Genomic DNA, 15,269 nt, shown 5'->3' with positions numbered 1-15,269 from the left:
GGAGTACTGGAGTGGGGTGCCATTGCCTTCTCCAACTCCTACTCAGCCATAAAAAGAATGAAGCACTGATACATGCTACAACATGGATAAATCTTGAAAACATCATGCAAAGTGAAAGAAGGCAGACTTAAAAGGCCACATAATGTGATTTCATTCATGTGAAATGTTCAGAAGAGGCAGATTTGTAAAGACAAAGTAGATTAGTGGTTGCTGTAGGCTGGGGGAGGTGAAAATGGAGAGTGACTACTTTCCATGGGCAAGGGGTTTTTCAGGAGATGATGAAATTGTTCTGGAAAGAGATAGTGGTGAGGGTTATACAACATTGTGAATATGCTTCAAAAAACCACCAAACTGTACGCTTTGTGATGATTTAAATGGTAAATTTTACATTATGGATTTTTTTTTAAATTTTCATAAGAAGTATAGTTGACTTACAATGTTGTGTTATTTCAGGGGTAAAACAAAGTGAATCAATGTATGTATACATATATCCACTCTTTTTTTTTGGAAATTATTTTTTATTGAGGTAAAATTCACATGACATGAAATTCACCGTTTTAAAGTATACAATTCGAATTGTTTTGAATTGTACAAAAAAGAAGCATGTAAATCATTTACAAGGAATGTGAGGGAAGAGTACACTAACATGTAATATGTGGAAAAAATTTCAGTCTTCCTGTTGTCATTTTACTCACTTTTTAAGAGAAACTTTGATTTCTTTTATGAAAGATACTACAAAAGATGATACCAGGATCTTAATTTTGCTTACACGTGGTAAAAACTGTGAAGTTATAATACCTGTCCATTTGTAATTGCTTTATGCTGTTATGAAAGAAATGTTCTGTTAGAAACAAAAAGTGCAGAGAGGGTCACCATCGGTTAGAAATGGCACAGTAAGTCCAGAGAGAAAAGTTTCATCACAGCTGAGCTGAGCACGGGTGATGTGGGAGAGTGAGGCAAATGGAAGGAACAGGAGTCAGTTGAATATCAGCACTCACAGGTGAGTACATGGGGACTGATACTGCCTCGGACTTTCTCCTCTTTAATATGCTTAACATTCCTAATGGTACACTTTCCATTATGGTCTCCTAATTAAGTCAGTTTCTTAGTACCCAAAGACCCTTCCTCTGGTATGTTCTGATGATCGACCTTATGCTTGGATCAGGAGGAACACAATGAAAAACAGGGTTATTCATCCTTCTACCCATCCCTCACACCGTCCAAGCATGAAAGCACTATTGAACAACAACTATAGATGAGGCACATATCATTTAATAAATGGAGAAAGAGAAAATGGAAAAATGGCTAGGTTGATGTCTAGGATGAAAAGTTGCAGCAGCAGCATCTGTGTGGAAATTCAATCACATGGCCAGGCAGAAAGGCTTCAAAAAACAAACCTGATGAGGTTGGAATAGAGGCCTCCACTTAGGTCTCTAATTGCAAAGCTCATTCTCTATAAGAGAAAAGATACCTGACAAGACTTTTATATTGTGTCAAGCTCTTATAATATTTAAAGGAAATTAGGGAGAATTTGCATACTTCTAGGCAGGTGACCTCTGTCCTACATAATACATAGATATATTTTCCAAACTGAATAGGGCCATAATTTCCAATTATGGGTTTCTAAAGTGCAAAATTAATGCAGCATTTTAAGTGAATAATAGGACTACAGGGACTGTGAAATCTGCAATTTCTTGCCTTAAATGTTCACTGTAGTTACTATTAATTGCTCGGTTATGACCTGTATAGAAGAAGAAAAATATATGCCAGTTCATTCAGCAATTGCTTTGATATGGCTCATGTTATTTGTTTCCTTTTTACTCTATGCAAGTTGTTTTTATCTCTCTGTTCCTCAATTTCTGCATCTGTAATATGGGGATGATAAATATAACTGAGTAATATGGTTGTTAAGATTACACAAGTTTCTAACGCATGTAAAAGGCTTAGAGAGCAATGGCTGGTATATGGCAAATGCTTCACAAAGGTTAACAATTATTATTAATATTATTCTTCTTAAAATACATACAAATTAACAGTTTATATCTAACAAGAATATTTAATGCTTTTGGTAATACAATGCTGTTTTTTAAATTGTCATGTAGGTGATTCCATGGTGATCCAGTGGTTAGAAATCCACACTTCCACTGCAGGGGGCAGATGTTCAATCCCTGGTTGGGGAACTAAGATCCTGCATATGATGTGGCCGAAAACAAACAAACAAACAAAATTATCATGTAAAGATATATTCTTTTTCTTGGTCATTATCAAACTCTTTGGGGATAAAGAAAAATTTAGATATTCCAATTAATCAGATTTTTATGGAGAAAACTAAAACAACTAAGAGAATTGAGGTGACTAAATACAAGTAAAGCACACAAAATTCTTGTGAGACTAACTTCTGATGAGAAATCTGTATTTTCCTCTAGGTCACGGACAACGTGGAAGAAGGTGAAAATAGAGGTATATTTACAGAGGTCTATAAAAATGCATTGTACATTGAGCCACGTAGAAATAACAGTGACTGAGATCTACACAACTACTATCAAAGCAGCAGAGGTGCGTGTCGATGCATAATCATAACAGAGGCAAGCAGCGAGGTTTGGGTGGGCTTTATTATTTTCACAGGGAGGCAGCTACTGAATCACAAATTTGGTGAAATAGAAAAATAGAAAATGACGAGGAAAAGAAATCTAATATCTTTGGAGACAGCCCTACTCTAGTACAGACAGCATGGCGATAACAGCAGGATGATTTCAGGGGAGATGGTCTTTAAAAGTTATTCTTACTGGAAAAGATGCTAAACATCACTACTCATTAGAGAAATGCAAATCAAAACCACAATGACATATTACCTCACAGCTGTTAGAATGGCCATTATCCAAAAGGCTGGAAATAACAAGTGTTGGCAAGGATGTGCAGAAAAGGGGATCCTTGTGTACTGTTGATGGGAATATAAATTGTGGTACAGCCACCATGGGCTTCCCTCATAGCTCAGTTGGTAAAGAATCTGCCTGCAATGCAGGAGACCTGGGTTCGATTCCTGGGTCAGGAAGATCCCCTGGAGAAGGAAATGGCAACTCACTCCAGTATTCTCACCTGGAAAACCCTATGAACAGAGGAGCCTGGCAGGCTACAGACCATGGGATCACAAGAGTCGGATACAACTTAGCGACTAAACCACAGGCACCAAGGAAAACAGTATGGAGTCTCCTCAAAAAACTAAAAATAGAACTGCTAAATGATCTGACAATCTTCTCCTGAGTATTTACCCAAAGAAAATGAAAATGCTGACTTGAAAAAATATATCAACCTTATGTTCATTGCAGGAATCTAAGTGTTCATTGATGGATAAATGGGTAAAGATCGATCTCTCTCTCACACACACAGAGGAATCCTACTCAGACATGAAAAAGAATGAAATCTTGCAATTTGCAGCAGCACAGAAGAACCGAAGGCATTATGCTAAGAGGGTATTATGCTAAGTGAAATAAGTCAGACAGAGAAAGACAAATATCATATGGTCTCACTTACATATGGAATATAAAAAACAAATGAACAAAACTCCCCAAACTCATGCATCCAGAGAAATGAGTGATGCTTGTGGGGGGTGGGGTGTTGGGAGTGGGCAAAATGAGGGAAGGGGGTTGGGAGGTACATACTTGCACCTGTGAAATGAATAAATCATGGGTGCAGGGTGCAGGATAGTGATGACAGTCGATGACCTTGTTGGGCATGTTTGAAAGTTGCCAGTGGAGTTGATCTTGAAAGTTCTCATTGCGAGGAGACAAAATACTTTTGTGTAATTTTTATGGTGACAAACGGTGACCAGAAAAATGGAAACCAGATCACTTTTCAGTGAATACAGTGTCAACTCATTACATTGTACACTGTGTGTCAATTATACCTCGATTTTTTAAAAAGTTAGCCTTCCTGTGCTTCAGTTTCCCACCTAAAAATGAAAATTCTATGTATCTAGGGTTCTATGCAATGGCAATGGCAACCCACTCCAGTACTCTTGCCTGGAAAATCCCACGGACGGAGGAGACTGGTGGGCTTCAGTCCATGGGGTCTCTACGAGTCGGACACGACTGAGCGACTTCACTTTCACTTTTCACTTTCATGCGTTGGAGAAGGCAATGGCAACCCACTCCAGTGTTCTTGCCTGGAGAATCCCAGGGACGGGGGAGCCTGGTGGGCTGCCGTCTATGGGGTCACACAGAGTCGGACACAACTGAAGTGACTTAGCAGCAGCATGCAATGGCAACATACTAGAATACATGCTGCTGATGCTTCGTTGCTCAGTCATGTCCTCCTCTCTGTGGCCCATGGGCTGCAGCCCACCAGGTCCCCTGCCCGTGGAGTTTTCCAAGCAAGAGTACTGGAGCGCGGTGCCTTTTCCTACTCCCAGGGATCTTTTCGACCCAGGGATCGAACGAGTGTCTACTGCATTGGCAGGTGGATTCTTTACCACTAGTGCCACCTGGGAAGGCCTATAAAATGAAAATTAAATGGAAGCAATTTTACTCTACCTTATTAAGTTAGAAAAATAGAAGGAGTAAATGCTAAGTTCCTTAAAAGATATATTTTATAAATTTAATTATCAAATTTCCATCCTGTCATGTATTTGATATTGTCAAGTACTTACACTTCCAGTTTCACTTTGGAATCATTTTGTTTATTTTCAATGAGACTTTTTTGGTATTTGTTGGTTGAAACTGAGTAAAATGTGTATGTTAATTTGGGGAGAATTGACAGAGTTGTTTTTTTAAGTTTTTCTTATTTTTTGGTTGTGCTGGGTCTTTGCTGCTCAGGCTTCTCTCTAGTTGCAGTGTGCACGTTGAGAAAGCTCTCATCAGTTCTCACTGTGGCATGTGGAATCTTCCCAGACCAGGGATCAAACCCATGTCCCCTGAATTGGCAGGCAGATTCTTAATCACTGGATCACCACGGAAGTCTGGAAAGCTATTTTTTTAATGTTGATTTTATAACCATCAGTTTACTGAATTCTCTCATTCTTTCCAACAGTATTTTAGTTGCATCTCTTGGAGTTTCTCACTACAAATACATAGCAACTGCAAAAAAGAGGGAGAAAACAATATTTCTTCTTTTCAAATAATCAAACTCATGTTTTTCATTATGTCTTTCATTGGCTATAACTAGCAGAACAACAGATAGGATACACACCTTACACAGTCTCAGATTTTTAAATGAATGTTAGTTGTTGATTTCAAATAGAAAAGATTGTATCACATGAGAGAAGATTCCTTTTATTTTTTTCTTTACTAGTGGTATTCTAGTTTTGTACTTATCAGAATTCCTTTTACCAAAAGTTGTTTCCATAAAGCCACACATAACTCATTTTGAATTAATATACATTATATTTAACATGAAATTAAGAGATGCTTACTCCTTGGAAGGAAAGTTACGACCAACCTAGATAGCATATTCAAAAGCAGAGACATTACTTTGCCAACAAAGGTCCGTCTAGTCAAGGCTATGGTTTTTCCTGTGGTCATGTATGGATGTGAGAGTTGGACTGTGAAGAAGGCTGAGCGCCGAAGAATTGATGCTTTTGAACTGTGGTGTTGGAGAAGACTCCTGAGAGTCCCTTGGACTGCAAGGAGATCCAACCAGTCCATTCTGAAGGAGATCAGCCCTGGGATTTCTTTGGAAGGAATGATGCTAAAGCTGAAACTCTAGTACTTTGGCCACCTCATGTGAAGAGTTGACTCATTGGAAAAGACTCTGATGCTGGGAGGGATTGTGGGCAAGAGGAGAAGGGGACGACAGAGGATGAGATGGCTGGATGGCATCACTGACTCGATGGATGTGAGTCTGAGTGAACTCCGGGCGTTGGTGATGGACAGGGAGGCCTGGCATGCTGCGATTCGTGGGGTCACAAAGAGTCAGACACAACTGAGCGACTGATCTAATCTGATCTGATACTTAACATGTTGTTCCTTTAGTCACTAAGTCATGTCTGACTCTTTTGTAGTTCCATGGACTTTAGCCCTCCAGGGTCCTCTGTCCATGGGATTTCCCAGACAAGAATACTGGAGTGGATTGCCATTTCCTTCTCCAGGGGTCTTCCCAACCCAGGGATAGCACTTACTTTTCCTTCATTGGCAGGTGGATTCTTTAATCACTGAACCACCAAGGAAGCCCCATATTTAATATATATTACTGAAGAAGCAACAGTTAGAACTAGACATGGAACAATGGACTGGTTCAAAATTGGGAAAGCAATATGTCAAGGTTGTATACTGTTGCCCTGCTTATTTAACTTACATGCAGAGTACATCATGCAAAATGCTGTGCTGGATGAAGCACAAGCTGGAATCAAGATTGCCGGGAGAAATATCAATAACCTGAGATATGCAGATGACACCACCCTTATGGCAGAAAGCGAAGAAGAACTAAAGAGCCTCTTGATGAAAATGAAAGAGGTGAGTGAAAAATCTGGCTTAAAACTCAACATTCAGAAAACTAAGATCATGGCATTGGGTCCCATCACTTCATGGCAAATAAATGGAGAAACAATGGAAACAGTGAAAGACTGTTTTCTTGGGCTCCAAAATCACTGCAGATGGTGATTGCAGCTATGAATTTAAAAGATGCTTGCTCCTTGGAAGAAAAGCTATGACATACCTAGACAGCATATTAAAAAGCAAAGACATTACTTAGCCTGCTGCTGCTGCTGCTAAGTCGCTTCAGTCATGTCCAACTCTTTGCGACCCCATAGACGACAGCCCACCAGACTCCCCCGTCCCTGGGATTCTCCAGGCAAGAACACTGGAGTGGGTTGCCATTTCCTTCTCCAATGCAGGAAAGTGAAAAGTGAAAATGAAGTCGCTCAGTCGTGTCCGACTCTTAGGGACCCCATGGACTGCAGCCTACCAGGCTCCTCCGTCCATGGGATTTTGCAGGCAAGAGTACTGGAGTGGGGTGCCATTGCCTTCTCCCTTACTTAGCCTACAAATGTCCATTTAGACAAAGCTATGGTTTTTCCAGTAGTCATGTACAGATGTGAGAGTTGGGCCATAAAGAAGGCTGAGTGCCAAAAAATTGATGCTTCTGAACAGTAGTATTGGAGAAGACTCTTGAGAGTCCTTTGGACTGCAAGGAGATCAAACAAGTCAATCCTAAAGGAAATCAGTCCTGAATATTCATTGAAGGGACTGATGATGAGTCTGAAACTCCGATACTTTGGCCATCTGATATGAAGAACTGACTCACTGGAAAAGACCCTGATGCTGGGAAAGATTGAAGGCAGGAGGAGAAGGGGACGACAGAGGATGAGATGGCTGGATGGCATCACTGACTCGATAGATGTGAGTCTGAGTGAACTCCGGGAGTTGGTAATGGACAGGGAGGCCTGGTGTGCTGCAATTCATGGGGTCGCAAAGAGTCGGACATGACTGACTGAATTGAACTGAACTGATACACACTAATACGTGTAAAATAGATAGCTTGTAAGAAGCTGCTGTATAGCACAGGGAGCTCAGCTCAGTGCTCTGTGGTGACCTAGAGGGGTAGGATGCAGGGTGAATGAGGTCCATGAGGGAGGGGGTATATGTATACATATAACTGATTTACTTTGTTGCATAGCAGAAGCTAACACAATCTTATAAATCAATTATACCCCAATTAAAACAATGAGAGGGAAAAATCCTATATTGTCAAAGCTGATTAATATTTTGAATGCTAAGGAGTTCTGAGGAAAGTACTTATAATTCCCTACAACCTGATGTGAACAATGTAACTAATAAAATATTTACTTGGGTTACACATTGCTGAAAAAAAAAAAAAAAAGAATCTTCCTGCAGTACAGGAGACCTGGGTCCAGTCCCTGGGTCAGGAAGATCCCCTGGAGAAGGGAATGGGTATCCACTCCAGTATTCTTGCCTAGAGAATTCCATGGACAGAGGAGACTGGCAGGCTAGAGTTCATGGGGTCACAGAGTCAGATACAACTGAGCGACTAACATACTTTACTATTATTACTATTATTAATCAGAAATTTATATAAGTTTTGAAAAGGGAGAGAAAAATAATAAAATAAATAAGGGATAATTCATGTAGGCTCTGCCCCAGTGAACTGGGCCCAAGACTAAGACAGGAGCTACGGTTTCTGGCCAGAGCACTCATCACTTTCTGTTGGTTTTGGTGAATGTCCTCACACTCCTCTGAGTCTCAATTCCTTCTTCAATAAATGAAAGATGCTGGAATGAGATTGCCAAGCTTCTTTTCAGCCCTAAAAGTCGATCACTTCTTTGTATGTCAAAAAATTCAACATACTTAGATTAGTGTACACTGCTGTACTTTAGGCTCTCTGCTATACACAAGAAAAAATTTCTGGTTAATTATTAGGCATAGAAACTCCAATACTTTGGCCACCTGATGCAAAGAGCTGACTCATTGGAAAAGACCCTGATGCTGGGAAAGATTGAGGGCAGGAGGAGAAGGGGACGACAGAGGATGAGATGGTTGGATGGCATCACCGACTCAATGGACATGGGTTTGGGTGGACTCGGAGTTGGTGATGGACAGGGAGGCCTGGCATGCTGCGGTTCATGGGGTTGCAAAGAGTCAGACATGACTGAGCTGAACTGAAATGAATGTCTGCTATGCATTGAGACTAATTTATTCTAAAATTGATTGCATGCATGCTAAGTCACTTCAGTTGTGTCCAACTGTGTATAACCCTATGGACACCAGCCTGTCAGGCTCCTCTGTCCATGGGATTCTCCAGGCAGGTGATCTTCCTGACCCAGGGATTGAACCCACATCTCTTGTTTCCTGCATGGGCCAGTGGGTTCTTTACCACTAGCACCACCTGGGAAGCCCCCTAAAATTAATTAATTTACCACAATAAGTACTTATGTTTAATTAAAAGCAAGGACCCTAAGATAATCATTATGCTCACTCTTCTGTTTAAACATAAGCATTAACTTCCTATCTTCCATTAAGGTAACCAGTTCATCAGGACAAGGCTGCCACATTAAGTCAAGGCTAGTACGTCAGTTCTCCTCTTTAGGCTTTGCTTCTCTTTACATTAGTTTTTCAAGGCAAGTTGTTTTCCCAGGTAGCACTTTGCTTTCCTCCTACAGTCTCTGAAGAGCTGAATTCTTTACATGGTTTCTTTTCAGTTGTGTTCCATGATATTTCACTAGATCTCACTACTTAGAAATGAATTAAGTAAAATCATGAACCTTTCATCTATTTAGCAAATACTCGCTGGACACACCCTGCAATCTTAGCAGTGCAGAGGACATTGAGGCAAGGAAGAAGAGGGGATAGCCATGACCTGGAGAAGCTCACAGCCTTCTTTTTTTTTGCTGCATGTGGGATCTTAGTTCCCTGGCCAGGAATTGAACCTGCATTCCCTAAGTGCAGACTCTTAACCACAGGACCACTAGGGAATTCCCAGCTCACAGCTTTTCTCAATGTAGAAAGTAGAAACCATATCAAGTATATTGACCCCATGATAAAGAAGATCCTTAACAAATGATCATTTCGACTTTTCAAACAAAAATTCCTTACCAACAGTTGTATGTGAAATACATATTTGAAAATTTAACAGTATGGTATTGGTCTGAAAGGGAGCCCTAGTAATATTTCTTTGTGGAGGCTGAAATTAATTCAAATATAAGATAATGAATAGATGGAAGAATTAATATTTTGGTATAAGCATCACTAAAAAGCTGTAAAGGCGAGAGCATGAAAATGGCAACTGCTACGCATAATAACTGTATTTTCGCTCCCCCATCCACCCTACTGTCGAGTTTTGTAAAAGAGAACTACTAGGGATAGGCATCTTAGAGAAAGGGGAAAAAAAGGTAGATACAGCATACAGGAAGAATTTTTATCTTACCTTTCCCTTCGTCCCAGTTTACTTTTTGCCTAGTAATTGTAGCATAGACACTGTTCCCAGGAGCCTGGGTCCCACAGGGTTGGGTAAAACATCAATAACATACTTTAAACAATTCTTCACAGTCAGACTTTCACATTGCATTTGGATGTGCCATGCTCTTTGTAAGCCCGTACTCATTCTATGCATACACGCAATTCTCTTCACTTTGCTGTTCCTTCCCTGTGTTAATGAGATATTGATACTGTGTTTTGCAGGGTTTATCTCCACTTCACAGCTCCCTCACGTCTCTGAATTAAAGTTAGACGCTGCTGCAATGTTATTTGGTTCCTGCTTTGTTGGGAAAGCTTTCAGAGGCAATATCTGTGATCATGGGTGTATTAAATGTCAGGCTTGAAATAATCATTCTGGCCTGGGCTGATGGTAAATGAGGGGACTTCTTTACTCTTCTTCCTGTGCAAGGATGATTCCTTTCAGATTCAACACAAGTCAAATGAGCTCAGACTCAGCTTGAACGTGTATCCCACTCTGCCTCCCTCGCCACCCCTGAAAAACAGAATTCACAGAACCTAAGCTGAATACTACCATTAAGAGGAAATCGCATTCACCACATTTCCAGGAGAATAGCAAAGAGAATCAAGATAAATGCCAGGATACATCTTGGGTCTTTTCTAACTGAAGTGTCAGGTTGCCGCAGAACTTAGAAGAGCAGGAAAAGATGTCATTTCTGCTCTTTGGGATGAAATTAACTTCTTTTCAAAGTTATTTTAAAGTATCATTTAATTATTTCTTGTGTGCATCTGAAAACGAAAGTAAATTAAAGAATCCACTAGGCTTTGAAACTTTCCCATATATTAAAAACTTTTATAGTGACTCTAATGTAAGCATCTAGCGATCTTTTTTGTATTGTAATTTAATTCCTTGTGACTCATTGTTTTCATGTGATCTCTGAAATAAAGTATCAGCGTTCTTGAGCACAAAGTGGAGTACTAAATAACGCTAAATATACATGATGGTAGGCACTGCCGGCCAGCTGGTCACGTTTAAGAATTGTAATTTTCCCAGTATATGTAACTAAGTTATCTGTGAAAATGATAGCCGAATCTGCAGGTTCTTATTCAGGAATACGGAATTTGATACTGGAAAATAGGAGGAAGCCTACGGCGGTTGGGTTTTTGCAGTCCGGATCAAGAACATGAACAGGCTCAAAGAAATAATGAGGCAGGCAGCCCGCGCGATGGGTCCTGCGTTCCCCGGGAACTGCGCCGCGCGACCCAGGGGACAGGCACGCAGCCTCCTGACCGCATCTCCGCTAGCAGGCCGCTCCCGCAACTCCCAGCGCGCACCCACGTCCGCCCCCCTCCGGAGTCCCTGGGCTGCAGAACTCGCCCCAGGCCTGTGGCTTTTCAGAAACACAGTTTCATTTCTCCCTTCACACGGACGGGGATTCTTGACAGATAATTTGGCTGTCAGATGCCAGCTTGCCTATGTAACATCATCTTCTTGAACACGATAACAATATATTTTAAAGGCATGGCACGTGTGAACAAAAGTTCATCTTACAGATCCGGGCAAAAAGATAGTGCATGCACATCCCGGTCTAAAAGTCCCCTCTGCTCTGCAATTTTGACTTGTCATAGGAGGAGCCACATCTCAGGAATGTAATCGTTCTGAAACTGTGGGAGCTGTATTTCCTTACTGGAGTAGTTTAGGGTACCCACATTAGGAGGTGCCCAGTTTGACTTGTGCTGTATGAGTTTTGGTGGGTTTCATTTAATATTTGTTCATTTGGGGAAAAATAAATATTAAGAGTACAAACTACCTAAGGTAGTAGTCACCAACAGAGGCTTGATCAGATTCGAATTTTTGGACATCATTACTTCACAGACACTGTATCATATCAAGGGCACATAATCCCTGGTGGCTTTTCTTTTTGTGATGAAAGTATTCGTTGACAGAAACTATCAACCTGGTATGTTCATTATAAATTTCCCCACCAGCTCTCCACCTATGGTTTTAGCAACCCTTGATAACGGTTTCTTAGATACTTTATTCATTAGGGGCTGTAAAATGGCAATATTTTAATTACATCATTCCTTCTTCATTTATTGGCAGGATCTCTTCTCAGTAATTGATTACCCCGAGATACAGTTCATACAGGAAAGGCGAAATAAGTGCTTGACTCTTTTATCTATCCATTTTTTGGAAATAAAGAGTTGCTCCTTCACATCCTTCAAAGGTGACCAGTGAGTCTATTTTTGGAGAGTTACTATGAAGCTGTGGATATTATTGTACTTGATGCATCTCAATGTGCTGCAGTTATTTATTTACTTATTTATCTGATGCTCAAAATATCCCATTTCCTGCCAGTGCTCTTGTGTCTGCCTGGCACCACTCTAGACATCTTTGACAGCTTTCTTGCTTCCGGTACAACAGGATGTTCCAAGGGTCAGAGGAAGATATTAAACAACATCATATGGAAGCAGTCAACAACATTTAGAATGAGAAACTCTCCAGGACAAACTATTTGGTTTCTTCAACAATAAATTGCAAGAGGGAAAGGAAGGAGGGCGTGAAACCCATAGATGGGAAGAGACTGGAAAAACCAGATAAATGCAATTTCTGGACCTTGTTTACATCCTAATTATAAAAAAAAAAAATCTGTAAAAGAGATAATCAGCAAGAACCTACTGTATAGCAAAGGGAACTCTCCTCAATATTCTGTAATACCTACAGGGGAAAAAATATGAAAAAGAATAGATGTGTGCCTGGGCTTCCCTGGTGGCTCAGATGGTAAAGAATCTACCTTCAGTAAAGGAGATCTGGGTTTGATCCCTGGGCGGGGAAGATCCCCTGGAGAAGGGAATGGCTACCTATTCCAGTATTCTTTCCTGGAAAATTCCATGGACAGAGGGGCCTGGCGGGCTACAGTCCATGGGGTCACAAAGAGTCAGACACGACTGAGCAATTTTCCTACACAGATCTAATTCTAATAACATCACTTTGCTGTACACCTGAAACTAACAAAACATTGTAAATCAACTATGCTCCTTACATTTTAAAAATAGCTGTAAAAGATAATGAATGAGAAAAAATCAAGGAAAAATTAATACTGGTTGGTGTGTTGCTGGTACTAAGGAATTGGCATTAAAACGTTAAGATGTGGTAGTATGATTGTATGTTAAAAAATACTGTTTTAGAGATATATATAAAAGTATTTATGGGTAAAATTTTACAATATCTGAAATTTATTTCAAAAGGATCTAGTTGGAGAGGAAAGTAGGTATGATATAGGAAACATAGATGTAGTATAGATGGAGTATGTTTGGCCATGTGTTGATAACCGTTGAAGCTGGGTGATGAGTATATGATGAGGCCCTGTGTTATTCTCTCTGGTTTTATATGTTTGAAAATTGCATAATAAAAAATTTTAAATTTATTTTAAAATAGAAACCCCCTAGAAGGAAGCTGAAGAGGAACTGGTGATGGTAGAACGACACCAACTCCATAAATAAAGTCTTGCCTAATTCAGAAATGTGCTAACCACCTGCCAGCTGCAGTATCAGAATAAGAGGAGACCTGGTGACTAAGCAAGCCGACTGATGCTCTCTTGTGTTACTGAGGTGTGCCCCGGGCCTGTGCTCAGTGCTTTGTGTGTGTTTAGCTCACCTCGTCCTCACAATAGCTTCATGAGACTGACAGTGTTATTAAAATACCTATTTTACAAATGGAAAACATGAGGTTCAAAGGGACTACTCCCGTGATAAGCAGAGATAGGCTTCAAACCGTTTCGTCTGGCTCTAGAACCCATATTACTAACAGAGACATAAATAGCTCTTAATAGAAGCCAGGCCTGTTCAAAGTGCTTTGCTTCTATTCATTCAATGTTCGCAACAATAACCCTCTGAAGAAGACCCTTCCAGTAGACCCTTTTCACAAGTGAGAAGATCGTGCTATAACAGGTGAAGTAACTGCAAAGTCGCACAGCAGACCTGGAGCCTCTGCTGCCTCTCACACCCTTAGCTGCCTGTCTACACTGTGCAGGGGTGCTTCCTTCCTGGTTTAAGAAGCCTCTGTTGAGTACATGCAAGAGCCTGTCTCGGTCAAAAGTGCTGGGTTATGGGGATGAACTTTTCTCTTTTTTTTTTTTGCCTTCCAGTAGCTTCCTGTCTTCTAGTCCCTGAGTCTCTGGGGAGCTACTTAGAAGATGATGGGGCTACAACTGAGAAGCTCATGCTACCTGTGGATACTTCATTGCCTGAAGTTGAGTTAGGAAGAGAACTGAACTGTCTCCCCAAGAAGGCTTCTCCTGAACCTGAGAGTGTCTGAGACGAGGCTCTGAAGGAAGCTGCTTGTGAATCCCATCACTTCACACTAAGTGCCTCCACTGCTGGGGTTACCTGTCCCTGGTCCCCAGGGACACCGTGCTCATTCCCACCTTAGAATCTTCTCTTGCTGGGCTCTGTTCCCAGCTTATTCATCTCTGCGTTGGCTCTCAGTAACCTCCCTACTCTGAAATCTCAATGCCCTTATTGGTTGTGCTGATCAATTTTGTACTTAATTATATACACCCCTCAATTGTTACCTAAGAGTTTCACTGTGTGTATCTTGCCTCTTTGCTTCAGTTGTAAATATCTGGAAGTCAAAGAATAGGTCTTATGCTGCACTGATACTCCCTGAACAAGCCCCAAACCATGGAGTGGTGCTCACTGAACACGATTATAGGAAAGTCTTTACCACTGTACAGTGTATGTTAGATGGCAGCACGCGTGAGATGGTCAAGAACACAAGCTCTGCCTCTTACTAGTGGTGTGCCTCAAGGCAAATTACTTACATCTTTTATGTCTTTGATTTCCTCTCTATAAAAAGGATGTAGATAACAGTGTCTACTTGATGCGTGTAGAGTACTTAGCAAAGTGCCTAGTAACAAATAGTTAATACAATAGCAGCTAGTATTTTTACTATTACTGCTAACTGCCTAGCAAAGTAAGGTTTCATTTATTTATTTACTTATATTTTGCCTGTGCTGGGTCTTTGCTGTGGTGTAGGCGCTTCATTGCCGTGTGCAAACTCTCTAATTGCAGAACACAGATTTAGTTGCCCCTCTGTATGTAGGATCTCAGTTTTCTGACCAGGGATCAAACCCACATCCCCTGCATTGGAAGGTGAATTCTTAACCACTGGACCATGAGGGAAGCCCCAGTAAGGCTTTATTGACCAACCAGAGCATTTTTTTCCTACATATGAAATCAGATTAAATCAGAGATTGCATAATATGCATGATTTAGTTGGCTCAGGAGGCTATGGGGTATAGTGGAAAATCAATGATCATCTTCTTGGAATTGGACCAGAAACCAAATTTCTCCTCTGATACTGGCCATAAAATCTTGGCTTTTATG

General features: G+C 40.7%; 1 long non-coding RNA gene across 2 annotated transcripts; it reads left to right on the top strand.

Moving 5' to 3' along the window:
* The first annotated feature begins 645 nt into the window (after positions 1 to 645).
* Positions 646 to 14,406, top strand: LOC129653962 (uncharacterized). Of its 2 annotated transcripts, XR_008715317.1 has the most exons (4): positions 646 to 1,000; positions 2,427 to 2,556; positions 6,295 to 6,446; positions 14,033 to 14,406. It is a non-coding gene; the product is annotated as an uncharacterized LOC129653962 (long non-coding RNA). The 2 variants fall into 2 exon arrangements; XR_008715318.1 differs by lacking the exon at positions 6,295 to 6,446 and having other exon boundaries at positions 14,030 to 14,406.
* The last annotated feature ends 863 nt before the right edge of the window (positions 14,407 to 15,269 follow it).

The sequence above is a fragment of the Bubalus kerabau genome, chromosome 5, assembly GCF_029407905.1.
Source record: "Bubalus kerabau isolate K-KA32 ecotype Philippines breed swamp buffalo chromosome 5, PCC_UOA_SB_1v2, whole genome shotgun sequence".
NCBI lineage: Eukaryota > Metazoa > Chordata > Mammalia > Artiodactyla > Bovidae > Bubalus > Bubalus kerabau.
Note: the sequence above shows the minus strand (reverse complement) of the source record. Positions and strands in the feature narration are given on the sequence as shown.